Source organism: Ranitomeya variabilis, chromosome 7 (assembly GCF_051348905.1).
Source record: "Ranitomeya variabilis isolate aRanVar5 chromosome 7, aRanVar5.hap1, whole genome shotgun sequence".
Classification (NCBI taxonomy): Eukaryota; Metazoa; Chordata; class Amphibia; order Anura; family Dendrobatidae; genus Ranitomeya; species Ranitomeya variabilis.
In genome coordinates this window covers 223,230,770-223,256,994 of record NC_135238.1, presented here as the reverse complement: position 1 = coordinate 223,256,994, position 26,225 = coordinate 223,230,770, and the positions used below count along the sequence as shown (strand labels likewise).

The 26,225-nt window shown below is 42.2% G+C and overlaps 1 long non-coding RNA gene across 1 annotated transcript in view; it reads left to right on the top strand.

Annotated features, from left to right (window-relative positions):
- The window catches only part of LOC143784581 (uncharacterized), an 83,774-nt gene extending 77,035 nt beyond the window's left edge, over positions 1-6,739 (top strand). Inside the window, exon 3 of the long non-coding RNA XR_013217824.1 lies at positions 4,553-6,739. This is a non-coding gene — a long non-coding RNA (uncharacterized LOC143784581). The remainder of the gene's footprint in view (positions 1-4,552) is intronic.
- Positions 6,740-26,225: the final 19,486 nt, after the last annotated feature.

Here is a 26,225-nt window from a genome sequence, read left to right as displayed (position 1 = left end):
CTCCACACTTCCATTTTAAAAATAATTCAAGAGGAAGAAGATACTAAGACCCGGACCTTGATTGGTGCAGTTTGGCTTTAATCCATATGCTGGGGAATGAGATACAATGCTCCTATGGTACCTAATTATGATAATATACTTTACCAACTGACCATGTACTTTAAGAGCTCGTTAGTTTTGACATGGTGCCAATATATATTTTCAATTTAAACTGCCTTTCCCTTTAATTGCGTAGATGTGAAATTTGGAAATCACAAAGTCCCTTTAAAAAATTTAATAGCACAATTTCTATTTCTTTCATTTAATTTCAGATTTTAGTTTATTATTTCAGCAAACTTCATTTTTCATATTGAACTTGGCAGGCCTCGTCGGCTCCGTCCTAACCCGGCTTTAGGAAAAAAGGCACGAAACGATGTAGTCACCTCTGTCCTGAAAGGGTTAAAGCTCCGACTCATAAGCACATCTCATGATTCCTGTTCATCCACTGCGGGAAACCAAGCGATGGAAGTGAAGCCGAACATGAGGTTTCTATTTTACAAATTAAAACCAAATCTGTTGGGACTGGAATTGTAATCAGGTATTAAAAGAACAGTTCCCACTTATGTCCTCACATAGTATGGCGGACATCCTAATATTTAAAGAGTGCATGGTTCCAATAAAAATGTTTAGAATGGGCACTTAATTGTCTGGATTTGTCACTGTTTGGAAACGTAAATGTACTTGCCGCAGGGTGCATCAATCCTTCCTGTAGCCCTGCACTGACGATGGTGCTGCACTCACATCAGTCTTTGCTCCGGTGGCACTGACAATCTAAGTGTCCTCAGAGGGTTAACCAAAAGCTCCTGAGCCTCAATGCAAAAATCCTCACCTACTATATTCCATTGAGAATACCAGTGTCTACGTCCATAGCAGAATTGGTGCCCCTGAGACAAAATGGCCCAAGTTCCACAGCACCCCCGTAGGACCCTTAGAGGATTGCCCCATGAACAACAAATGTATGATTATTGGGGGTTTGACTTCTGGAAGCCACACTGTTCAAGAGAATAAGGTCTTCAAAGTCCCCTTGTGTAATTGGGGCAATAGTGAGCATGTGCGACCATTGCTCCATTCACTAAGGTGAGATTGCACATACACATTACGGTAAAATTACTGTATATCCATGCTACTTTTGGACCCCCTTATTCATGAGCGAGGGAAGATCCTGTGAGTAGGTATGTAGTTTATAGGATGACTCCTTCAATGTCCTACCAAAGTCTGAAGCTCACTAAGTCTTTCTTGTAAAAAGCTCATGAACTTGCAATATATTTTTGTCCCTTATTAGAGAACCTTGGTTAAAAGGATCCTCAAGTGTTTTTGAACCATCAATTGGATGGGTTATAAAAGGGGTTAGGCAGTGGTCTGACCTTTGAGAAACCCAAAGTTTTCCAAAAGCGAAGGGTGCTCTGCTCACTCGACTTTTTGAGATGTTTCCATTCACTTCTAAGGAGGCTAAAATGCAGTTCATCCTTCTCTGTAGTCAAGATTAGAGTTTGGCGACCCCCTTATTGGAGCTCTCTCCACCTCCTGTCGCCTCCAGCTCAAAAATATCTCCAGAATCCGTCCTTTCCTCAACCTTCAATCTACTAAAATGCTTGTGCATGCCCTCATCATCTCCCGCCTTGACTACTGCAACATCCTTTTCTGCGGCCTCCCTGCTAACACCCTTGCACCTCTCCAGTCCATCCTTAACTCTGCTGCCCGACTAATTCATCTATCTTATTGCTACTCCTCCGCTTCCCTCCTCTGTAAATCTCTTCACTGGCTCCCATTCCCTCAGCGTATCCAGTTCAAACTACTAACACTGACCTACAAAGCCATCCATAACCTGTCTCCTCCATATATCTCTGAACTAATCTCCCGATATCTTCCCTCACGTAATCTCCGGTCCTCCCAAGACCTCCTTCTCTCCTCCACACTTATTCGCTCGTCATCCAACCGCCTCCAAGACTTCTCACGAATATCCCCCATCCTTTGCCCCAACACGTGGACTATCAACCACATTTGGATCCTTCAGATGGAACCTGAGAACCCATCTCTTCAGGAAAGCCTACAGCCTGCACTGACCCTGCTGCCTCCTCCCCACTACTGGAGCTACCGCCTCACCAACACCGGAGCTCCTGCAACCCGCAACCTACTGTCTCCTTCCCCATTATCCTGTAGAATGTAAGCCCCCAAGGGCAGGGTCCTCGCCCCTCTGTACCAGTCTGTCATTGTTAGTTTGTTTACTGTAAGTGATATCTGTAACTTGTATGTAACCCCTTCTCATGTACATCACCATAGAATCAATGGTGCTATATAAATAAATAATAACAATAATAATATTGGCAATGCTTTGGAATACAGAGATCATACCCCCACGTAATGTCTTATTAGCTGTTCCTCAGGATAAAGAAGGAGTTGACATTTGACGACCACTTTGGCTTTCTCTCACGCTGGTGGAGTGGCTGTCACTTTCCGTAGAAATGGATGGGATTGAGCCGGCTGTGGTGATTTGCATTGTCATCTTTATACCTGGAAATGTATAGCAATCTAATGTAGGATATATGGTTGCATTGCATTATGGGGGCTCAGTTACAGAGGTTTTTTCAGCCTCGGGCACTTAGGGCAAATGAATAGGATATGCCATAAATGGCTGATAAATGCTGCTTCCACCTTTTGGGATCTGCACCTATTTCCACAACAGGGGTCCCCTGATCCATCTGGTGGGATGACTGCATGCCAAGGCATCCATGTAGGTGGGTAAGTGAATGTAGATGAGAAGTGGGTGCGCGTGTTGGCAACTCTCTACATTAACTTCTATGGAGTTTACAAAAACAGCTGAGTGATTCTGGCCACCTCTCCATTTATTCTCCTGCCTGGATGTGGTGGACAGCAATCATCCCACCAGGCAATATGAGGGTTTGGGATACCAGTTTTTGATATTACTGAGGGAACAAGTGGTGGGACCTACAGTACATCTATCAGACATTTATGATATATCCCGTATATACAGTATGTCATAAATATTTAAGGTGGAAATATCGCTTTTAACTATTAACTTCTGAACACTGTACATCATGGATCTGGTACACAATGGACAAATTGGTGTGCTTAGGATCCCACTGCCTTATAATGGGATCTGTTGGGCTTTCACAGGGTCTACTGTGCTATTGAAGAACTATATTTTTTGTCATAACGATATAATCTGCAGCACAGATACTTAGGGTCGGGTTTCTTAAGAAGCTTGTCAACTGTATCCAGCCAAAAACAGCAGAATTGTGAATGCAGCTCTGGAGTAAAATGCAAATTAAAACTCTGTGGAAGGTAAAGATTGGAATGTATGTGTAATGTGGTATGGTGTAGTAGCCATGGGTGAAGTACTTGTCTCTTACGCCCTGGCACTTTACATGAAGGTGGACATCTTAGCTGGGTGTGTGGACTTGTGCTATGTGGGCGATACGCCATTGCAGGCCGTATGATGCCGATGACTTTGGATGGCCAGGACCAGGTGTTCAGGTGTTTTCAAGTTCAACTTGGTGAGAACTATGTACAGTAGATAGCGGGTTCAATACTTCAGGAACGTTTCCTGTAACACATGGAGCATCTTCAACATCTTCACATGCATTATCCGTGTCTGTCTCAAAATGACTCGGTTCTGCCTCGCTAAGTCCTATTTCTCCACCACTACCCAACACATTACTACAGTCCAGTAAGTGAGAGTCCTTTTCCCAACCTGCGGTTCCTCATCCTCTTTCCTCTCGAGGGAACTAATTTGCCAACATGGCCAGTACTTAGCTCCTCTGCTTCTGATGCCTTGGAACTCCCGCCTGGGGCGCTCTCCTCGTCTCACGTTCTCTGTGTCATCTTGGGCAGCTATCTCTCTGAGTTATAAACCCAGCTAGGTGTCCCAGGACTCCTCTCCTGTCCTCCGTCACATTTCTCTTTTTCTACTCAGGATCACGCTATCCACAGCCTTGGTCTCCACTCACATGAGGGACACCGGCATCATGTGGCTCTGCTCACTAGCAAGACAATAGGTCAGTTTCTACTGCACACTGAGCCCTATCTGACTTCCTGACAAGTAACTGTTCCTGTCCCTTCACCTTCGCCCCCCACCCCACTATGGGCAAGTCTCAAATATTAATGGTAACTTTCCCTACTGTCTGTCAGAACACAACACTATCACTAATAATGCATGTCACAAATACACACTACACATTAAAACACACTGCAACGATACATGTGTCTTCAAAGGGGAACGTGAGCAATATGTCCATCTCCTTACATATGTCCATAATTACTTATTTTCTTAGTATATTTCCTGATTTATATGCTATTGCTGCTCAGCCTATACAACCAGCTTTCCTATTCCATAGGGCTACATAGTGCTTGTGTATATTTTACATGCCGATTTTACTTTTATGTCAGATGTGCATCCATCCAGGCATTGCAGCCCACTCTTTTTATAATAATGTAATTGTGTTATAGGTGCAGGAGCCCCCGCAGGTTAATAAGTCTAACACTTTACTTTCAGGCTTAGGCGTCTCATGAGTGACAAAAATGAAGATATTTGCATCTCAAGCTTGTTAAAAGCGGAAAATACCCAAGGAGTAAATCACTGTTACTGGCAGAAGCTGCTGAAATCCCCAGCAATGTAAAAATAATTCCTTCTCCGAGAAGTGTCATTTTTATTATAGAGGAGAAAGGTGAAATCTCCATTTGGTGAGTTTCGCTAACCAACAATATATTCTTGTCTGCCGAAGTTTATCATTGATTGTTGATTGTAATAAACTAAGCATATTCATGTGGAGGGCGGCTTTATAGGATATCCGTCACACGGATACACTGTGCAGCGCCGATAGTGCAATTGTTTTAATACGGTATGCTAAAAATCTTATGTCTTATATCATCATAATCACTTTCTAAGGCAGTGGTCACCATCCTGTGACTCGAAGCAGCTGCAAAATTCCCAGGTTACCCCGACACCAATTATCTAGATAAAATTGAAAGTGGTGACGTGGACGTATTCGACACCTGAAGCTTTGGGCAACCTCTCCATGATACACAGACTTCTTTAGGTTCTGCCCACTTCACAGAAAGAAGACTTTACATGATGCTATTTAGTCTTATTCTTTAGATCAGGCTAACCTGAGACTAATTTAGTAGATGTAGTCACAGGAAGTATAACATTATCTGCTGCACAAAACACTGCCTCTCAATGACGCACAGACTTGTTCTAGATATTTCCCACCCAACAAAGGAAAGACTGTATGAGAAGATGTTGAGCTGTAAGGGACTGGGTGGTGGAACCACTGTGCTGTGATCCGAGGAGAGCCTAGGTGCCTTACCAAGTCCGACATCGGATGCCCGGTGGCTGACGGTACCGTGATCCGAGAATGGACGAGGGGGAAGAGACCAGGTGCGACCTCTGGTGGATGGCAGCTGACAACCAAGGGTCAGGAGGCAGGGATGGCCAGGAATGGTAGATTTAGCAAGTATTGGCTGGCACGACTGGTGTAGTGACTGGCAGAACAGGTACACAGGCATGCAGGTAGTGGTGGGCAAGACTGATATATAGGCAAGGTGGCATAGTTTATAGACAGGCAGGTGGGCACAGCTGATAAACAGGCTGACAGGCGGGCACAGCTGATGTATAAGACAGGTATGCTGAGATACGAGCATTGGAACCTGAGAACTAGCAAGCGTTTTTAAGAAACAGACTAACAACGTTGCACATGCACCTCCCATCAGGTGAAGGTGCCTTAAATAATAAGTGTCTCCCAGACATTGACTGGGTCACTTTATGACTGTGTGCTGTCCCTTTAAGAGGGCAGGACCATTCTCTCGTGTGCCCTAAGCATAGTGCCCGGGGATCTGTGAGCCACGTGAAGCCTCTGGGCAGCAGCAGCAGGAGAATGAGGAGGGAGTGCGGGTGTGTAAAATGTAAATAAAACAAGAATTATATGGAAATCTCTTAGAGCTCAATTTTATTCACAACAGACATTTTCCCATTTGATTTAAAAAAAAAAAAAAACTAATTTAGAAATTGATGACAGCAACAGACTGAAAAAAGTTGGGGCAGGGTTGACAAAAGGCTGAAAAAGTAAGTGGTGCTAATGGAAATCAGCCGAAAGGTCAATTTTCAACTAAGTCACATGACTGTGTCTAGAAAGAGCATGTTAGAGAGGCAGAGTCTCTCAAAAGCAAAGATGGTTAGAGGACACCAATTTGTGAGTCTAAAAATTTGGAACAATTTCCCCAAAAATGTAAAATTACAAAGACTTTGAATATTCCACCATTTACATTACATAATATTATCAAAAGATTCAGAGATCTTGGAGAAATCCATGTGCACAAGAGACAAGGCTGACAGTCAATATTGGAGTTAAAGCTGGATCCAGGCTTGGACTGGCCCTCGGGAGAGCAGGAGAACCCTCCGGTGGGCCCCTGTGCAGGGTTGGGCCAGCACCCTCTTATATGAGCAGTACTTGGCACAATATACATGAATCACTATGTACAGACAAAAGCAGCATCTTATTCATTTATCAATCTTCCCAGTTCATTGTTATCTAAATTTGTGATTGAGGAAAATGTCACATTTGCATGTAGCTGAAAAGTGGGGTCCTGGAGTTGGCTACTGGTGGGCCCTTGGCACCCCAGTTCGACACTGGCTGGATTTAATGTAGAGGGCATACAGCTGACTGCATGAGACTTATACAAAAGATCCACCTCTGTACACCTATATTAAAATGATGAGCACTTAAAGGGGTTGTTCACCTCTGGTTCCCTTAGTTTTAGTTAAATACATGTATTTGAGGCTATGTGCACACGTCAGGATTCTAGCAGAAATTTTCCTGACAAAAAAAGGACATTTCTGCCAGAAATCCGCATGCGTTTTTTTCCGCGTTTTTTGACACGTTTTTGACTCGTTTTTTGTGCGTTTTTTCATGCGTTTTTTCCAAATGCATAGAATTGTCGTGAAAAACACGGAAAATCCGCAAAATTAATGAACATGCTGCTTTTTTTATCGCGATGCGTTTTTTTTTGCGGAAAAAAACGCACCACGTGCACAAAACATGCAGAATGCATTCTAAATGATAGAATGCATAATGCATGCGTTTTTAATGAGTTTTTATAGTGTTTTTATCTTGAAAAGACGCGAAAAAAATGCGAAAAAACAGGGTTAAAAAATAAATAAATTCATAATTGGATTAAAAATGTTGCACTGTTTGGCCTTTACAGCCTCTTTGTTTCCCTGCACATTGAACTTTGATGTGGTCTGTGGTCATAAACCAGCAGTTTCCCAGAAAAAAAGGCAGATAAAGGGTGTAAGACTATCAGCAAGAGCTCACTGATGGATCCTCCGTTAACTCATTCTGCAGTCAGCGCGACACAGACTATAGAAGGCAAATGCTGCCAAAATGTTAGGAAAATTCAATTGTAAAAATGGTTTTAGCATTTATTATGATCTAGCACCAAATACACGCATTTACGTTAAAAAATATATGCCCAAAAGTGGTCACCCCCTTTAATATAGGTATAAATCCCTTTGCCTCCATAGTCAGCTTCATATCCATTAATCTATCAGGAAATGACTTACTATTTACAAGGTTTCAGCCCGGCCCGGCTGTATTAGGGGCTATACTGTAACCACAGGGAAAACTCTTGGGGGAATAACCTTGACGTTTAACCTTTATAAATGTGTGTAATTTGTATTACAACCAGCTGTTCTCCGAGCTCCATGAATGCTGGAACAAGAAGGTGAGCAGAAGAGACGGCCGGCAGATTCCGGTTCCCTCACCGGAGTATTGAGATATGTCAGGCACCTGGAGATCATGTTTTCATAGCTGATACACGCCGGAGAGATTTAGCTGCAAAACTTTTACATCGGAGACATTTAGGAAATCGAGCCGTCAGATTACGACATTACATCCCATAAATTACGATGTAAAGAACATTTCCCTCCGTCAGGTCCCATCTGGACGACGATCTCTTCTCATGAGGACCTTCTTGTTGAGTTTCCATTCTGCTCTTCTCTCCTATAGCAGCCACACGAGAGGACGATGGTGCTGAGAGCAGGGGTGGCCGAGAGAGACCTGCAACATAATACTGAACTGATCAAATGCTTTACAAAATTTCCCAACATTTTCTAAAATTTTGAGGGGTTCATTTCTCACAATTCCATCAAAAAACGGCCGCCATTTGTCTAAATTCTTTGAAGAGCAGGGAAGGGGTTAAAATAATAATGGACTCTTCTTACGTGTTCTTGTCTCCCCCTCACCTGTTGCGCCACCCCGGCTCTTCGTCCGGTCTTCTGCTCCCTCCGCCACTGACTAGGCCTTTTGTAGTCACGTGTTCCCTCCATTGATTGCTTTGGGGTCTGCTGACACCTGTTAAGACATCAGAGGACAATAAATGTCTTTTCTGGGCACTTTTGATTTCTGGACAAATTTTATTTCCGACAAGATGAATCTGCAGTTTGATTTCAGCAAATTGTGGAAGATTTACACTTCTTTAGTGGCTTTTAGTTTACCATAGCAACCAAAGCTCAGCTTTCATTTTACCATAACAACCAAAGCTCAGCTTTCATTTTACCATAGCAACCAAAACAAAGCCTTCATTTTACCATAGCAACCAAAACAAAGCTTTCATTTTACCATAGCAACCAAAACAAAGCTTTCATTTTATCATAACAACCAAAGTTCAGATTTTATTTTACCATAACAACCAAAGTTCAGCTTTTATTTTACCATAGGAACCATAGCTCAGCTTTCATTTTACCATAACAACCAAAGTTCAGCTTTCATTTTACCATAGCAACCAAAGCTCAGCTTTCATTTTACCATAGCAACCAAAGCTCAGCTTTCATTTTACCATAGCACCCAAAGCTCAGCTTTCATTTTACCATAACAACCAAAGTTCAGCTTTCATTTTACCATAGCAACCAAAGCTCAGCTTTCATTTTACCATAGCAACCAAAGCTCAGCTTTCATTTTACCATAACAACCAAAGTTCAGCTTTCATTTTACCATAGCAACCAAAGCTCAGCTTTCATTTTACCATAGCAACCAAAGCTCAGCTTTCATTTTACCATAACAACCGAAGTTCAGCTTTCATTTTACCATAACAACCAAAGTTCAGCTTTTATTTTACCATAGGAACCATAGCTCAGCTTTCATTTTACCATAACAACCAAAGCTCAGCTTTTATTTTACCATAGCAACCATAGTTCAGCTTTCATTTTACCATAACAACCAAAGTTCAGCTTTCATTTTACCATAACAACCAAAGTTCAGCTTTCATTTTACCATAGCAACCAAAGCTCAGCTTTCATTTTACCATAGCAACCAAAGCTCATTCTTTTTACCGTAGCAACCAAAGCGCAGCTTTATTTTACCATAATGACCAAAGCAAAGCTTTCATTTTACCATAACAACCAAAGCTCAGCTTTCATTTTACCATAGGAACCACAGCTCAGCTTTCATTTTACCATAACAACTACAGCTCAGCTTTCATTTTACCATAGCAACCAAAGCTCAGCTTTCATTTTACCATAGCAACCAAAACTCAGCTTTCATTTTACTATAGCAACCAAAGCTCAGCTTTCATTTTACCATAGCAACCAAAGCTCAGTTTTCATTTTACAATAGCAAACAAAGCACAGCTTTCATTTTACCATATAACCAAAGCTCAGTTTTCATTTTACCATAGCAACCAAAGCTCAGCTTTCATTTTACCATAGTAACCAAAGCTCAGCTTTTATTTTACCATAGACCAAAGCACAGTTTTCATTTTACCTTAGCAACCAAGTTTCAGCTTTCATTTTACCATAGCAACGAAAGCACAGCTTTGATTTTACCATAGCAACCATGGCTCAGCTTTGATTTTACCATAGTAACCAAAACTCAGCTTTCATTTTACCATAACAATCAAAGCTCAGTTTTTATTTTACCATAGCAACCAATCAGAGTGCTGCTTTAATTTCACCAGAACAGTTTAAGATATAAATTAGGTCCATCATATCTTTCCCTGCCAGTCAGGCGGTCCTCTGCGGGGGGCGGCAGTGTTGTGTGTGTGAGTCCAACATGGCATATTGTGATATTGAACACCAATATACATACGGGATCATTCACAGAAACACACCACTGTTCTGCTGGGCAATTTTCAGACCTTCCATTTTAGTAAAAATGCCCGAAAAATAGATAACCATATTATTGATACAGACATCCAGGAGAGGATTATGAGAAGCCTGAGGATATCAGCCGATGGCAACCAATCACAGCGCAGCTTTCATTTCTTATCCTGCTCTAGAAATATAAAAGCTGCATTGTGATTGGATGTTATATATAAGAAAAGGGCAATTCTTCTGTAAAACAGTTTTCCTAAATCCACCCCAGTGATTACTATTATTATTATTTATTATTTATTATTATTCTGTATAGATAACTGAGGGAGAACACAAAAATTGTAATAATTTTTTACTTCTATTATCACTAGTATGCAGTGATAGATCCACAAATCCACGCTTTCAATCCAGGTTTTTCCTGATAAATACCATTTTTTTTTAACTTTTACACTAGTTTTCACAATAGACTTCAATTGTGAATACGTTTAACGCGAGTCCCGGAAAATGTTTCAACGTACTGTGAACAGAAATGACATTGAAGTCGATAATTTATTTTAATTCCTCCCTATACATGACTCCCTCAGTGCATATAGACTTCAGTCATTAGCGGTGATTAATATTCCTCCACCATTATGGAGAGGATGTGAGAGCGGTTATTATCCGGCAGGTGAGAGATATTTACACATATTTACATTAACATATCGCGCAGGGCTCCGATTTACCACCATAATATTCAAGAATGGCGGATCCCGAGGCCAGGGATCACCTCTGTGATCACACTGCCAGGTAATTCAGGCTCAGGGCAACAGAATGCAGCTCGCAGCTCCGGCAGTGTGTACTGACACAAGGTGTTGTCTTCATCCAGGCGTACAATGTCCTGCAGGCATATCGATGGCGATATATTGAATAACCTACATTTTTAATAATAATGTCACCACTGCAAAAAGAAAAAAACAAACAATTTTTATTAAAATTTAATAATTAATATATTAATGTAATAAACTCATGTCCTGTATAATATAGATATAATGTCATTATTTTTAATTATAAAAATAAAATCTGTCTATGTATCTTTAGAACGGTTCTGTAAACTGAAACATTTCTACATGAGCAAATTAAGGTTCACTTTTTCTTTGCATTTTTGGAGTGCTGCCTCTGTTTTCTCATAAATTGCAACAATTGGATTTTTATTTATTGTGTTGTTCCATTATCACGAAAATGAAAACTATTTTTTTAATTAAAATTTAATAAATAGCACGTTAATATAGTAAATACATGTCCTGTATAATATAGATACAATGTCATTATTTTTAGTTCAAAAAAATATAATCTATTATCTATCAAGCTATTTTTATTTTATCGTTGCCTATATCAATCTTCTAGTCTGCTGTATCTATCAGTAATGTGTATCTGTGTCTTCTAGCAATCTATGTATCTATATCTAAATAATAATATATATAAATATATATATAATATATATAATATCTAATTATCTAGCTATCCCATATCTATCTATCTATCTATCTATCTATCTATCAATCAATCTATCTATCTATCTATTATTTATCTATCTCTCTATCTATTATCTATCTATCTATCTATCTCTCTATCTATCTATTATCTATGTATCTATCTGTCTGTGACGCCCCAGGTTCCTGGTTGTCACAGTGGCATTGCTTTCCTCACGGGGAGAGTGATGTCACGCCTGGAAGCGATGAAGGATTCTTTTTATCAGGTAATCACAAAGCACACAACATGTTCACACACCAGGCCAGAAGGGGGAGCTCTGATCCTGCTATGGGTGGCTCCCCTATATATAAATTCTGGTCTGGAGGGAAAGTGAGTTAGTTCGTGGCAGACAGCAGACTGGAGCATTCTGAGGCAGAGAGACGTGTGAGGGGCCTTGCAGCCTGAGGTGCTGAAGCTCCAGGATTGAGAGAGTACGGAAGGAAGAACAGCGTTTAGTGAGCGTGAAGGAGAACGAAGCACAGGCAAGTGACACCAGGGGAGGACAGCTGCGATTGAGCTATCTCCCTGTGAAGCGCAGATACAGGTAGCCGGAAGACCGAGGTTGTAAGGGACTCCCAGACTTACAGCAGAAATCGGCAGGACAACTGAACTACACGTAACCTGTCCGCCCTAATACCCAGGAGACACAGTGGCGCATAGAGCCCGGGTCGTGATAGAGACCCTGTTAAAAGGCTCGAGCCACCTGTCATACGGGTTTGTGTCCCACCTTTATGGAGGACAGAGAGAACTGTGAGGACCTTGCCAGAAGCCATAGCCAGTAAGGAACTACATTACCACCGCGTTATGAGGAAGGCTTTCATCTCCACCTGGTAAAGGGGACTCCTAACTTGCCTCCAAGCCGGGCGGACCCTGCCTGTACCTGTGATCTGGTGCCCTGGACTGTGGATACCTGAAGTCTCCAATAAACCAGGTAAAGAGACTGCAAACCTGCATCCTCGTTCCTTACTGCACTATTCACCATCTTCACCTACACACTGGGAGCCCTGGGGATATACTTCACCTGTGGGAAGTTATACCATCTAGCTGCCATAACATCACCCCAGTGGACCCCTTTAAGCAGCGTCGGACCGCTCTGACTGAATACCATAGGTGGCGTCACGAACACAAACTTTATTCAAAATCCCTTTAAGAACTTTCCCTTTAACATGGGCGCCCAGGGCCAGGGACCAGGTCGCCGCCACCATGACATCCCCCTGTCAGTACTGGACCCCATACCGAGTACCCCACAGACCTGGCGGGCGACTCATATCTGTCTACAGCTTATTTTTAGGATTGGCAAGTGTCTTGCGCCTAATCATACACCTGAAACAGCAGGTACAGATGTGATTTCATGTGGTCGGTCTATGATGTACCACAATCATACGGTGAAATAGTCATACTGTATAAAATGCCTGGGAAGTTTTGATCTAACTGAGGGCAGAACTGACAGATTCTTCACCCTCCGCCCCGTCTACCCAATAATTTCAATCAACACCCAAGAATGACAACAAAATCCTTTAATGATACCTAGTTTGGAACTATTTTCATAAACCTTTGCCATTCAATTGGTGGTAATGAAGCTCAAGTGTCGGTCTTCACCGCAGTTCTGGAATTCTATTCATGAAGCAGAGCGCACAGGATGAACGGGAAGGAGTTTGATGCTGTGCTGCACCATGTGAATTATTAGAGACCAAGCAAACGTAAAACGTGATTATATCAATGTACCAAAGTATGTAGCAAATAGAACAGGAGAACAACTCGGATTTCCAAGTAGAACGCGATAGAAAGCAATTAAGCAACGATATAACCTTTTCAAATGTTTGGCCCGTAGCCTTGGTTTTTCCATTCCTTACCCATTGAGCAAATCTGCCAGATCATTCCTGTGCAGAAATTGAGCAAGGATTTTGTCAGCTGCCAGTAGTTTTTGAAGCGTACAACTCCTATTTGGCTCGGCGCTCGCTGACAGCCGCCTGTGAGCCAGTAAATAGGGGAGAGGGATCTGAAAACACAATGAAAGCCCTGCCTCATCCTCTGTTACTTGTCACTCGTAACAGCGAGCAGATGCAACGTTGAGCAAGCAGCTTTCACCGCGCAGGCGAAATGTCAGTCTTCAGAGAGGAGCCGATCACTGGGAAAGTCACTGGCAAGAAAAAAATATATATAACTACACCCAACTACCTCTCCTACCATCACCTGTGTATATCCCTTTAAATATTTGATTAGGGAAGTGCTCGACTAGCAATACCTTATTGTAAGTTTGACTTTAAATGTTGAAGAAATCAATCAGCCACCTATGGACTAGAGAGGAGTGAAACATTTCGAGGCGCTAAAAAAATATATTATTCCATCCTTAATAGAGTGCTGTAGGGAAATTAAGTATTTCTTGTAAGACATGATTAACCACTAGATAAGAGCATAGTTGACAACATTTCCATGGATGTTTAAGTCCCACTCCCTACCTCGCCCACTCCTCCAGGGCTGACCCTGACCCACCCATTTTTTCATGCGTTTGTCCTGGTATGCAGTGTTTAGTGTATCCTTATTGACCACTGTCCACCACCAAGTGCCCACAATGGGTACGTGAGCATCAGAACTAGATCCTTGAGCAATGGAGGAAGGCGGCCTGGTCTGATGAATTATGTTCCATCTTGTACTTATGTCATTTACAGGAGAAGCAAAGCGATGACACCAGGATGTATTATGCAAAGAGACAATGTGATACTTTGGGTAATGTTCTTCTGGGAAACCTCAGGTCCTGGAATTTTGTGGATGTGACACGCACCACCTACCAAAACATTGTGCAGGCCAAGTACCTGTAAGAGTGGTGGACTATACTGGCACGTTCCTTCTCCTGGAGACCCCAATCGCGTCATGTATATAATGTCATGCGTTTTATACATATATTGTGTTGTGTGAAATGTGAACTAGGTAATGTGGTCTTAGTGTATATTGTGAATAGACTGTGATATGGTAGTGTACAGCATAGGGTAGAGATATAGATTAGGATCTAGGACATAAGGGCAATAGGGTTAGTACATACTGTTATAAGAGAGTAACTATAGGGTGAGCATTATAGGTGTAGCATATTTAGTGTATAATGGTTGGGGAAGTTCTGCCAGCTACGTACTGTCGAGACAGACATAGTTAAAGGTTGGGACCAGCCCATAGTTGGAGGGACATGTCTTAGTAAAAAGGGATTGTTTCCTGGTAGTGACTCCGAAAGGGAAGTGAAGTAACCAAAGTCAAGTTCAAGAGCATTGAGCTGCTAATACCAGCAAGTATCTTTCATGCATGGCAGTAGGAGGCCTTATTAGAATCCCTGGCGGACATTCCTGCAACGTCAGGAGCTCAATACTCAGTGAAGATACTATGGAAAGTGCCTTATCCTCTGGCGTAAAGATGATGATGGACGTGGAACTGTGAAAAGGGAAGATGAAGGATCCCGGATTGACTGCGGGACTGGACGTGAAATCCCAGGGGCTGAGAGAGCCAGTGAACATGGGGATAGTCCAGAAGGAACAGATATCAATGCTGAGGACGTGCTGTGTTAAGGAAACAAGGAATGGGAAGCGTGGTGCCCAATACTGCGAGTTATAAATCTGATGAATATGAACCGTCCAGTAAACTTTTACGTGTTGAATCGAACCAGGTGTCCTTTGATCTACTGTATGTGCGGTGGCTCCTGAAGATGGAGGCCTGGAGGAGGTGAAGGCCTGCGGCCTACAATTGAGTGTGATCCATCCCACACCTGACAACACATTGGGACTAGTACACAATTTCCCTGTAAAGTGCCGGGGTGATATGAAGCTGCAGCTCGGCCATGGCTATGGCCTGCCATCACTTTACATACCCACCTTCATGGCACTTGTATCATTAATGACAGTGACCTCTTTCAGCACGATAATGGTCGGTCAGGAATTATATGAGGAGCAAGACAAAGATCAAGCCGATAAAGTGTATCAAGGAGAGCCAGTATCAGCACCTGGTTAACCTGGGCATGTTTCGGGGTCTGTGGCACATGTGGGGCCAACACTGCTTTATGGAAAGCAAAAAGTCACAATCACTTTTTTTTAGGTAATTTTGCCTCCCAAAAAGTGGTTTACTAAGTACCAAGAAAACAAGCCTTTATCCAACTCTATCGATAGAAAAATAAAAAAAAGTTACAGCTGTTGCAAGGTAAAGAGAGATCAAAGAGCGAAACGGGGGCCACTGGTCGTCAGTCCCCCATGGGCTGGTGTAAACCTGGAGCCATAGGGCAATGCTGCCAAGGGAAGGAGGACAAGAATTCCAGCTTTCATTTTGGAATCCCCCTTCTAAATGTGCAAACTTGGCCACCGGACCCACAATTTCTTCATTTTGTAGTCCATCAGCAGACATTTCTTAATGAAAAGCGTTTGCTGCCATGAATGGCCTCGAGTTTGACTCACTACAATATTACCCATGTCATGCGGTCAGTTTACGAAGAGGACGTGTCGATAACATTACGATATTTCGGGTCCATGACATAATCCTTCGACTGATGACTAGTTTGGTAACCATGCCAAAATAATAATGCAAAAAACTTGCAAGCGGTGGAGCCCAACCCTCCATGCGGATGTATCCTGAAGCCCAGTAGTATTGGTCCTAAATGAAATCACTTCCTGCCCCTATAAAGCTGGATGCTGACTCATTAACCCATGCTTGGCTGGAGATGATTTCAGCGTTAGTTGCTAAGCAAAGCGTCCCCCTAACATTGCATTTAATTGGTTTAATAGCAGCGCTTCAGAACCGATCGTCACCCCACCCCAGCCTCTTTTTAAAACATCCGTGTTACAATTTTTCCAATGAAACCCCTACGGTGGAGTGAGTCACATCTGAAAACATTCCAAAGAGAAATAATTAAAGCATTCGCTGAAATTGATGTCATGGTAATTTAAAGAATTCTCCAACATGCGGAGTGAGTGACGATTTAGCGTTTGGTGTAACCCCCACAATATCACATTACACCAGTGACCACCAAAGGAGGGAACCCCTCGAGTCCGACAATGACAGGTTACCTGCAAATGGAAATTTCATGCAATGGGGATTATATTAAACATTTGATATACTATACATTGTTGAATAATTAGGATAGGAAGCCCCAAAGGGCATCTACCCCTCACAAGACAAAAAATGCATTTGGCTGGATATATTTTTGGGAGAGTTGATGGCTACAGCTACTTTTTATACTTTTTATAGAAATTGCCACCAATCTTTTTCATATTCCTAAATGGTAATTTTGATGTTAAATACTCATGGACTTTTAGGATTTAGACATTCCTTAAATTATTGTCCGTCATTTTTGCCATTTTTGCCACAATCTTGATATCTTAGGGATAGATATTCCATTAGCTTTTGTTAAGAGAAAACCCATTTTCATATAGCCTTTTATTGAATTCCGAGTTCACTTTGTCATTCCCAATTGTGGTTCCTCATCTTTCCGCTGAAGAGTAGAGCAATGACGAAGAGCGTCTCTCGCTCTGGAGAACGTGTCCTGTCCAGCATTACATAGACAACCCATAATGTGAAAGGACATTGTGTAATACCTAATTTTTCCCTATGGTGGCTCTGCAGGGAAACCCAATACTACAAGATATCCCCAAAAATTATCACTAGGGATAAAAATGGGGAACATTAAGTCTTTGTCACAGCACCCTTATAAATGTGGAGTTTGTGCAAAGCTGAAAGCCCCTTTAAAGGCGTTGTCTGAAGAGCGCAAAAAACAGATCTGATTATTATTTTCCAGGAGCCACCACTTCCACATATTAGTGTACAACTCATTGGCCCATTCAAGTGAATGAGTTGCAATACCAGACTTTGCCCACACACAAGAGTGGCGCTATTTCAAGAATCAAACATTTGCATATTTGTTTTTCTACCTTGAAAAGGGCGCCTATCGGTGCCGAAACGCGTTGGGACAATAAAGATAGAACCATTTTGTAATGAAAAACGCTTCTCTTTCACCGCAGCGCAACCTGTTCTACGTGATATCGTCCTCATCTACTAAGAAGCCAAAACAGATGCTATTTCTTATCTCAGACGTAGCCTTTAACAGTTTTTTCCCCATATAAAGTAACAAATGTGACTGTGCTGACGCTACCTGACGAGTTGTGGAGTGAAAATCTGTCTCTTTGCAGCTAGTAGGGGTCACGAGGTTGAATCCCCAACATTATGGTGTATGCAGTACTCCTTTAAGCTTTGCCAGCTGCTGGGGAACTATAAGTCCCAGTAAGGTACCACATGGTGATGGACTGGATTCAATAACAGAGGAGTCATATTTAGGAAAAGCGTTTGTCCTGAAAATTCCATTAAATCTTATTTAAAGCTCCACACTTGGACGCCGTTTTATGTACTTGTTAATAATCAATTCCACATGTGCAACTAATTACAGTGCGGTCGTCAGGACTGCGCGTTTCCAGAACATATTCTCATGGATGCTGGTAGGACCGCCAACCCGCCTTCAGTTTTAAAGGGACATCCATCCTATCTACTGGTTATATAACGTTACATGTCCATGATGCTTAGGGAAGAAAGTCCCTGCCTGTACACTCTCAATATGGCTGGTAGTTTTTAATGCTTGTATAAAGCTAAAACTTTTCTCCCGACATCTAAACTTATCACTTGAGATCAGAGTTAGTCCGAATCGATTCACACGTCCAAACCCATTGGCCACAATAGGGGTCTGTGGTCGCTGGATGGGAGAGTGAGTGCAGGAGGCTGATTCCGTGGCTTTTCCTTGGATTTCATTGTTGCAGCGAGATATATATGATATTGCTCCAGGCCGACTTATTAAAAGAAGAACAACAGATGCCCTTACTTTGTTCTACTGCAAATAAATTTGTCACAGATTTTAATACTCAAAACCTACGATAAAAAAATGAGCATATATCCTGTAGTAAGAAAGTAAGTAGTAATAGCACAAGAAACTACATCAAAACCAAATAAATGAGCCGGAGCATATGTTGGTATGCGTGCAATGTGTAAGAACACGTTCACACTTTGGACATTTAACAAATAAAACCTAAGATAAAAACAAAATGAGCATATACCCTGTAGTAAGAAAGTAAACAGTAATAACACTTGTAAATAACATAGGGTACTTAGTTAACACTATTTTGATTTAATAAAATGGGCAAAAGCCATCCCACCACGACAAGGTGACCCAATCGGGACGGTACTTTCTTCTAGTATTAAAACCTTACCATGTGTCAGCTGACCTCAATGTAGATGGGGCAGAGCAGGACAGGGGCCCGCATGTTGAGAATACCATCCATGCGAAGCTATATAGATGAAATGACTAGCTCAGAAAGAGGACCACACCCCTGTTTGTACAGAGTACAAGAAACTAAAGCAAAACAAAGAAATGAGCTGGAGCATAAGCTGGTTTTACATTTCTGGATTCTGGAAATTTTTGATCTGCATTTAGGGAAAAAAACAGATAGCACTCGTGCCCATGTTATTTAGTGAGGCCGTTCATGTGTTTGATTTTTTTCCTTGGACCATGGTGCCAAGATGAAGGGCAGTCTGGACATGTGTGGGAGAAGACACTGAGGCCAGGGTGACTGGCTATAAGTGTGAGACAGTTGGTTGTGGCCCGCCTGGAAGCAGAACCTAGGCAGCCCCAGACGAGAGCCCAGACGACTCTGGCCAAGGCCTGAATACCAGACCTGTGCCAGTCAAGACCCGGAGCTCAATTGATACCAATCAAAAGCCAGGGCCCATCCCTCACCTCACTGGGCATGAGGGGAATCTGCCACTGGTCAAGCTCCAAAGACCTGTTAGAACAGATTGAGACCCAGGGAAGTGTTCAGTCTGTTTGATAGATCTCAAAAATGTACACACGGTATGGCTAAGACATATAGTATCTCCATAATGCCTGAAGGAATTATGTTTCTAGAATGCTCTTTGGCAGCTTTTGCATGACTCTATATTGCAAGCAAGCATTTGTCCTGCTCTGAGCAGGCTGGCTCAAGGTGTGAGATCTATTACTCACAGCCTTTTGAGGCTTGACTCCCATGCTGAGCTATGTGTTCTCATACAGCTGCACACTGAAGGTGGGTTTATAATCCCATATCAGACAGGATACAAATGATTTTCATGAAATTGTATCTCCCATATTCTTGATATTTCCGCCTTGTCCTTGTCTGTGTGTTGCATAAGGTGACCTGCTTACACAGCACCTCTCTGAACGGAATAAAGCAAATGTGAACAGGTGTAAATTGCTATGACTGCATAATACACTAACAAAATAATAGAGCAGCTTCTGTAAGCGCTGAGATGTGCAAACATTAATTATATGACATTAGGGTGCATTACTGCTCTATAGATTGAACTTATAAAAATGAAGGCACTTATCTCACAAATTAGCTAATTTATAAGAGCCCACCAGCCATGACAAGGCGACCTTTCTCAGATGGGACCCTAAACCTAATATTTATCAAACATGCCTCGTCTCCTGGGCTAAAAGCTACAAATATAAAGGGCAGATAACATCTGATAGATAATAATAGATAGATAGATAGATAGATAGATAGATAGATAGATAGATAGATAGATAGATAGATAGATAGATATGTATTGGAATGTAATAGAAAGGTTTGATACATTTGAGTAGCTCCTGCTCTTGATATTTTACACCTCCTGATATAACAATGACTTTTGCCTAATTATAAACTTAAATAAATATATATACAGTATATACAGTATATATACCCCCGATGCAGTTCTCTTTGCAGAGTGATTTGTTGGCGCACTTTATTAATATGGCTGCGGTATCTCATGAAGTCTTGTCACTTAGCTGTTCGGCGGTAAGTAGGTCTCTCTCTTCATCTGGCACATTGATGGGGTCTTCACACTTGGGTAGGCCTGAGGTGCGTTTGTGTAAAGCCAGATTGTTTTCGTTAGCATAATCAGTGAACTCACTGTTCTACCTGGATGTCTGGGAAAATTGCCAAAAGATTTCTCCACATTTCAATCAGAGGCATGAGTCTATAAAGCTGTCAGATTTCTTGTAGGTCAATTTACGCTTACAATGGCTTCAGCGTTGTGTTCATTTAAGTTAAAAAAAAAAAAAAAAAAAAAAAAAAAGTCAGAACGCGTCTGTGTCGGTCATAATTCATATTCTGCACCAAAGAAGAAGAATTACTACGAAATCTAGAATCATTTCCGGATATTTTATGTCTTCTCCGCAAGAAAAATCGTAAGAGCATTAAAACATTTTCATTTAGGTTTGCAAATGTGTTTCGGAAAGCGACGTGTAAGACTCGGAGATTTGGCCGTGACTTATTACAAACAACCTTGCTCTTGATATCCTTATTGAAAATGTATTTATGGGCCATTAAACACTAAAATATTTCATTCTGATAAATGGAGCTCTGGGAAGATGCACCCTGCAAAACCTGAGAGCAAATAGCTTTATTCTGTGGTCTAAAACTTTAAGGGGAAATTATGTTATATCCGTTTATATAGCAAAAAAAGCAAAATGTGCCCCCATCACGAGGACTCAAGGAATTTGTGATTGACCCCTGGGCTAATTGCCTTCTACTGGGTATTACCTGGACCTTGCTTCCTTTCTCCTACTGCAGCCTCTCTTAGCTGGATTTCTCAAGAAGCCGGGCAAACTCCTGTGACATCATCATCAAGCCTTTTAAGGCTGACTCAGATAGCCATGTGCAGACTGAGTATTCAGGAAGCTTTGTATTCAGATATCACGTTCTAATAATAATAATAATAATCTTTATTTTTATATACCGCTAACATATTCCGCAGCGCTTTACAGTTTGCACACATTATTATCGCTGTCCCCGATGGGGCTCACAATCTAAATTCCCTATCAGTATGTCTTTGGAATGTGGGAGGAAACCAGAGAACCCGGAGGAAACCCACGCAAACATGGGGAGAACATGCAAACTCCTTGTAGATGTTGTCCAAGGTGGGCATAGAACCCAGGACTCCAGCGCTGCAATGCTATCCACTGAGCCACCGTGCTGTCCACGTTCTGAAGTTTTCCTCACAAACCATTTCTCCCAGCTGGCTATTAATCTCTATAAACATCTGTTTGTTTCTCAGCTTTCTGCATTTACTTCCTGGCTCAGACCTGCAGTTAACCCTTCATCATCTGTAAGCGTAACAAACTCTTCTCTGGTGCTGTTCACACTACAGCACATCTGCAACATGGTTTATCTTCACTATAAGCAAGTATTCCGTTTGCCTGGTCATCACTGCTCTCCTAAGTTTCTGCCAAAGACCATCTGTTTGTTTATAGCATACAGCTCTGACTGTTACCTATTGGTTGCTGTAAGTCCTAGACTGGCTATACATCTACTATTCCTGTATATGTCTACTCTCCAGGCTCTGCCTCTTGGCTTGTCTGTCTGCTGTCCTGCAAACCCGGCTGTCCCGATCCTTGCAGATTTGGCTTGGCTTATCTTTTTCAAATACTTGTAGAGTGGAGAGTCCTATCACCCAAGAACCAAAGGTATAAGAACAACCAAGGATTTTTTTCCAATGGCCCCAGAGCTGCTACTTTTCAGTTCTGCCCCTGGCCAGAGTTGTTGCTTGTGTCCCCCCATGTATGTACACATTTCATTTTTTTAAAAGGGGCCCCCGAAAAAATGGCTGCATTAAAGGAACATCTGAACAAATTCTACACCCTTTAGTCAAATTTGCAGAATCAAATGATCTCCTATGACATCCAATGCTTTGCAGTAGCCAAGTACTTGTTTAAAAAGGATATTGAGGAATAGAAACGAATGACTTTTTCCCTACAAACAGCACCACACATGTCCACAGGTTGTGTGCGGCACTGCAATTTTTCTTCAGTGGCGCTAGGCAGCAATACCAGGCACAACTTATGATTAGGTGTGGAGCTGTTTGGTGACGGAAGCGACCATACTGTTCCCTCCATTAAAGTTCACCTGTCATTTGACATAAATATGTATTTTTAAAATCTGATGTTAATGGCGCTGTTCTTCTGATTCCGGTGATGTTTCTCTGTTCTTCCTGTGCTTCTTCATTCTAGAGATATGGCCTACTGTAAATCTTTTAGCCAACTGGGCGTGGTTTTTTGGTTAATGCTGCAAGAAAAGAGTTGAGTGTCAAACCCATTTAGCTAATCCCCCTGCCCCCCAGATTTATATGAAGTGAAGATTTGGCCATATTTCAGGAACAGAGAGACACAGGAACAAAATAAAAAGTTTGCTGGATTTTGGGGAGCGGTGGCATTTACACAAGATTAAAAAAATACCTACCGTATATACTTGTGTATAAGCTGAGTTTTTCAGCACATTTTTTGGGTTTGTGCTGAAAACGCCCCCCTCGGCTTATACAAGAGTCATTGTCCCAGAAAGACGGCGGGGGAGGGGAGCGGCGGTCAAGGAGGCAGAAGCCGGCGGCTGCGGCTGTAACTGTGCCCGCTGTTAAAGAGAAATTAATATTCACTGCACTGGCAGTGAATATTCATTTCTCTTATAGCTCACAGTTACAGCTGCAGCTGCCGGCTTCCAGCACACATCCTACTTACCTTCCCTGCGCGTCCTCGCTGCATCTCATTGGTTCTGGCACTAGCAGCTCTTCCTGCCAAGCTATCACATGGCCCTGCAGATTAAGGTAATGAATATTTACACCTCTCCACTCCCATAGTCGTGGAGTGAATATTCATTACCTTAATGAGTGGCGACATGTGATCGTTCGGCCGAAGGAGCTGCTGGTGCCAGAAATAGATGCAGCATGGACGTGCAGGGAAGGTAAGTAGGACGTTTTTTTTTATAGGAACCATGCATACAAGGATAGGGGATAAGGAACCATGCGTACAAGGACGGGGACGGGAAGTCATGCATACAAGGATAGGGGATAAGGAACCATGCATACAAGAACAGGGACGGGGGAACCATGCATTAAAGAAAAGGGATGGGGAGCTATGCATACAAGGACAGGCACGGGGGAGCCATGCATGCAAGGATGGGATGGGGAACCATGCATACCAGGATAGGGATGAGGGGACAATGCATACCCGACTTATACTCGAATCAGTAAGTTTACCCAGTTTTTTGTGAAAATAATTAGGTGCCTCAGCTTATACTCGGGTCGACTTATACTCGAGTATATACGATATTTATGGCAAGTGACAACTTTTGCTTTAGATAACATTTTTTCTTTTCTGTGATGCTTGAGAATCTCAAAGTAGCCACTGAATGATTGATTTATTGCATAGTTTTTATGGAAAACTTTTTTTTTAAAGAGTTCTTTAATTATGTGAAAAATTACAAAATGTGTATGAAGGAAGGCTGACAATGATAATGCTGTCACTTCTTGCATGTGCCGAAGTCTGTGTATAGAAAGTGACATATGATGAATTAGAATGACATTTCGGTTTATTTACATATGCAATTAACTAGTCGTGTTCCACTAACCGGCCTTACACTGAAGATTGATTTTATAGATATGACACCAGGTTCAAAATATCCCTCAAATCAGCGCCTTGTATTATTTCCCGCTACCATCGCCCTTTGCAGTCATGTGTGTTGCTGCAGCCGGTGCAGATGTTGCAGTCACACCTGGTAAGTCACGGGGTCCCTAGATCCCCCTCTCATATACATTGTGTGTGCAATTTTTAGGCAATTCGTATTTTTGATGATTAATTTTTTGTGATTAAAAAAACTCCAGTGCTGTCGGTCATTCCAAAAGGTTAATAAACCTTTGTTCTGCAGAAAAATCAGGGTTTTCTTGAAAGACTCTTTCCTGTTTCACTGCTGGAAGAAACACTGCTGTCTTCTAAACACCGGCAGGAGGTTGGAGATGAGTTTGAGAACATCTTCAACCCGAAAAGGTCCAACGAGCTCCTCTTTAATAATTCTAGCCCAAAGCAGTGCCCACCTCCACCTCGATGGTGTCTAAGTCATTGTCTAATAATTCTGCTCAGTGGAAGAAGACGCAGGATTATAGACCAAATAGCGGACAGGAGCGAAGGTGCAGAGTTTGCTTTGTGGAGGAGACCTTCAAAGGGAACCTGTCACCAAGCTTGGCCGATATGAGATACGGTCATCATCTTTCAGGGCTGATATTCAGCAATCTATAATGTGTACATCTGCCCCCAACCCGACCTGTAAGAGAAGAAAAAGGGCTTCTATTACACTCACCTGCGGGGCGGTCCGGTCCGATGGGTGTCGCTCTTCTTGATCCGGTGCCTCCCATCTTCTTGCGATGCCGTCCTCCTTCTGTGCATCATGTGGGTGACACATCCCTGCATCATCCACGCAGTCTCCCCGGCATCGCGCTCCTGTGCAGGTGTACTTTTCTGCCCTAAGACAGAGTAGAGTACTGCAGTGCACATACGCCACGGCTCTTCGAACAGAACAACACAGAACCAGACCCCAATCAGAAAACAATAAAACTTTCACACTCCTTATCCATGAAGCAATATTTATGGCCACAACTGTTTATCCCTCTCCCATAATGATAGTTCTGCTTCACGTCACCTGTCTTATCTATGGCATTATTTCTGTGCTGTGTTGTGTATAAATATGTGACTCTTCAGATATTGTATTAGTCTATACCTGATGAAGAGACCTGTGTAGTCTCGAAAGCTGCAATTTGTTACCATCTTTTCAGTTAGCCATTAAAAGGTATCAACCACTGAGGTCTCTCAATTCTAAATATATTTCTATCCATTGGCTAACACGGTACCAAGATATATATCTTTCCTATAATTAAAATAGTAATACCATACAAGTATAGAAATGCATTGGGCCGAGGAGCTCGGAGATCGTCTTTTTAGGAGAACTTTTCCCTTCCTGTCCTCACGCTCAAACACATTGTAGTTGTGTTAGATTATATTATAATGTTACTACTGTAAATATTCACACTCTATGCCGCCCTGACTGGAGTGGTGAGGTGTTGGATGCTGGTGTTAGAGTCCTGGGTAGTGCCCCGTCCTTACCTGAAAGTGGGCTACCACACCTCTTGCTGAGGTGTAGTACCTCTGTGGCGACTGAACCCTCAGGGGCGCCACATGTTTTTCTGCCTCTTTCTCTGTGTGTCTCTCTCTTCCTCCCTCTGCCTCTGTTTCTCTTTGCATCTCTCTCTACCTTTCTCTTTCTCTCTATGTTTCCCTCTTTTTCTCTGTTACGCTCTCTCTGTCTCTCTTTGTCTCCCTCTCATTTTCTATATCACTCTTTTTCTCTCTATGTCTCTCTCATTGCTTTTCTGTCTCTCTCTTTATCTCACTCTCTCTGTCTCTCTGTGTGTCTCTCTATCTCTGTGTCTCTCTCTTCATCTCTCTCTGTCTCCTTCTCTATGTCTCTCTCTCTGTCTCTCTCTTCATCTCTCTCTCTCTGTCTCCTTCTCTATGTCTTTGTCTCTCTCTTCATCTCTCTCTCTGTCTCCTTCTCTATGTCTCTCTCTGTCTCTCTCTTCATCTCTCTCTCTCTGTCTCCTTCTCTATGTCTCTGTCTCTCTCTTCATCTCTCTCTGTCTCTTTCTCTGTGTGTGTCTTCTATATCTGTGTTTCTCTCTGTCTCTCTCTTCAGCTATCTTTCTCTGTGTGTCTCTCTATCTC